Source organism: Talpa occidentalis, unplaced genomic scaffold, assembly GCF_014898055.3.
Source record: "Talpa occidentalis isolate TD23 unplaced genomic scaffold, MPIMG_talOcc4v2.1 talOcc4.4, whole genome shotgun sequence".
NCBI lineage: Eukaryota > Metazoa > Chordata > Mammalia > Eulipotyphla > Talpidae > Talpa > Talpa occidentalis.
The window spans coordinates 70372678-70375773 of record NW_023604295.1 but is presented as its reverse complement, the minus strand read 5'-3'; the positions used below and the strand labels follow the sequence as shown (position 1 = coordinate 70375773).

Here is a 3096-nt window from a genome sequence, read left to right as displayed (position 1 = left end):
TAGAGTTATCTGATTTTTTTTTTTTAATTTTCAACATCAGGTTAATAATCTTGTCACAAAAGTGAGTACCCAAGTGTACTTGCTATTAAATTCTAAGAACTCCTAGAAGAATTCCTGGACTTCATCTCAATTAATTTTTAACTTCCTAGACTCCCAAGGTCATTTTTTCCTCTTGCTGAACTTGGAGAATTTGTGGAATAGTAGGTTGATACTGATCTGACCCTTTTGAGCTTGAATTCTAAGCTGAACCATATAGTTTCGTGACAGAGCACTTGAAAAATGCTAACTTATTCATTTGACAAATCTCATGATCTAAGGGACTTTGAGGGCTATGCTTCAATGCATGTGACACTGAAAATTCCACACTTAGACAAGTAAGCATTGCGCATCACAAGGTTTTGCCAAACATTCTACATACTAGTCATTCTATGATGCAATAAAAAAAAAAAATTGCAGGATTGTAAATTATCTCAAGAATGCGAGTTGGATAAAATTGTATTTATGGAATTTAAATCATTTATACTCTTGTGGCTTTTTATAGAAATCTTCATCAACACTGGACAATATATCAAATAATACAGTTCTAAGTAAAGCTGAACTTTAGTTGTCCTTGTGATCTGCAATTATAATAATCATTTCAGTAATTTTCCCTTTATTTCTTCTGGTCATGTTCTTATATTGTTTATTTAGACATAAAAGAAGTCTCTAGAGTGCAGTCTTCTTTTATTCATCTCCCAAGGGCCTTTGAATATATCAATATAACTTACATTCCCCAAATTCATTTATCTTAAGCAAATTTTACTTTTGTGATAATAAGTAGACAGATGCTTCTAAGAATTAATTTTATTCAGCTATAATTATCACTGTTTCCTGTCTTCTAGAATAGATATAGAATGGCTTGAAAATGATAATCTCAGGCAAAAGTAAAACATGATCATTTTCTGACTAAAACAGTATCATGGCACTTTCAGATACATGCAAGGGTGTTATATTTATGACACTAAGTATACACAGGAAGACACTGTTTCTGACTTATTGGGCAGTGCTTGATTTTTAAAACAGCTGATACATGAACATTAACTAGTAAATTCTAGTTTTTACTGAGTGCAGAGCTGAGGCTGGGTAGTGGATCAGGGCCTCCAAGAAATAGGCAGATACACTGAAGGATGGAACATGGCAGACCAGGTGAAACCTATCAATTTGCTTAAGAGCCTGCTGGTGTTTGTGGTGCAACTATGGACATGGTCAAGGTTCAACTGCAAACTCAGTCGCTGAGGTCACCTCCCTTGTATTCTAGGACCACTATTTCCTGAAGACTCTTATTAGAGAAGATGGACAGGACTGTACCTGGGCATGCCAGCTCCCACCATCAGGATCACTTCCATGTTAGCCTTGTGCTTCCTTGGGTTTGATTTTGGAAAAACCAACAAACAACTGCAACAGAAAGTCCCAGAGGATGTGCTCAGCTAACCCCAATTATTTGCAACTGGGATGTTATCTGGGGTGTTCCCAAAGGAATGATAACCCTGGGAGAATGGATCAAATGCTTGTTACAGATCCAGGTTTCTCCAAGGCAAACCACATACTCTGGCACCATGATTGAGTGAAGAAACTGTACCAGGTATCTGGAATCTGAGCCTTCTACAAGGAAATGGTATTGAATCTTATGAAAGATCTTCCAGTCAGTGGGATGTGAGTGTTTGGAAAATATTTTTACACCAGAGTGAAAAATATTTTCACACCAGAGCTGCAGTGAACTTAGCATCCCTTGAATCCTGGTGGCTGGAACACTACAGGGATCCTCAACTGGGCTATGGCAATCTCCACAGATGTGCTCCAGTTCCACTTCCTTACTGGACCTGCTAGGAACTATCCTAGTGGTTTCACAGATGTGCTGAGAAAGCTGATCCAGGTAAGGAGTCACATCCTTGGTCAAAGGGTTTGATGCAGTGATGATCTGAGCCTGCCAAGTCAACACGGCCTATTTCCTTGGCTTTGAAATTGGTGTGAAGTTCCTTAACTGGGCCACCCCAACTTGTGAGGTTAAAGGTCCGGCAAGGATTTTGGATGCTGGAAGCCATAACCGAGGGACCTGGGTAGAACCAAACCATCTAAAAGTATGACAGTTGGGGGGCTGGAATCAGAGCTGCGTTTGAACTTGATGAGAATGTTGTCTTTATGACATCCTTGTATAACTTGGTGTGTAGTTTTGAAACTTGAATTCACTCTTCTCAATTTAGGGATGTCAAGAGGATTTGGAAATAGAGTAAGTAGCTTAACTAGATACCACCTAATGCTAGAGTGCTATTGGTTGACTCCTAGTTCTACTACACCCAAAATACTCCTCAGTCTCAGACTTTCACTGAAGACACTAGGCATATTTCCAACCAGATGACCAGCAACTGAAATAATCTTTGATCCCTAGCCAGGCATATCAGCCAGATGCACAGGGTACCATCTAGTCCTGACCTACACATGGGGATGTGCATGGATGCTCATGTCTGCCTGTCCAAGTAGACTGAACAGATGTGCCTAGTGGCAGATAGCCTGTTAATAGTCAGGTTGGTTTTTATTTTTTTTAATGCCTGCATTTAATAAAATTTAAGCCAGCATAGCTTAATTTCCCTGGAGTGGGGCGTTTTCTCTCCTATACAAACAGAGTTGAATTGACAGTTCCAGTTTACTGGGATTAGTGAGAACACCCAGGGTGTAGGAAGGTTCTTTTTTACTCATATTTTTCTCATGAGAGCAATCTATTTTAACAGGAAATAATAAATATTACTTCTAAGAAAATAAAAGACTAGTTTTTATTATACATAGTTTATAAAAATGCTTTTACAGAAATTCCCAGGTTATTAATCTCAGGGTTTCCTCAATCAGCCTTATTTCTGAAATGGCAATTTTATATTGTTAGAAGTCTCTCTTCCACCCCCATTCTTCACACTTTCTCCCAATACTTATCCCTCTACTCTTACCTCAATATTTACTTATTTGACACTTGGTAGACCACATTTCAGTTGATATCATGAGTCAAATAGACTATTGAATACTGTTTTTAACATATTATTAAAACTACGGGCACTATCTTTTGACAAT

The 3096-nt window shown here is 38.2% G+C and overlaps 1 pseudogene; it reads left to right on the top strand.

The window, feature by feature from the left end:
* The first annotated feature begins 1235 nt into the window (after positions 1–1235).
* LOC119258154 (mitochondrial carnitine/acylcarnitine carrier protein-like) lies at positions 1236–2123 on the top strand (annotated as a pseudogene).
* Positions 2124–3096: the final 973 nt, after the last annotated feature.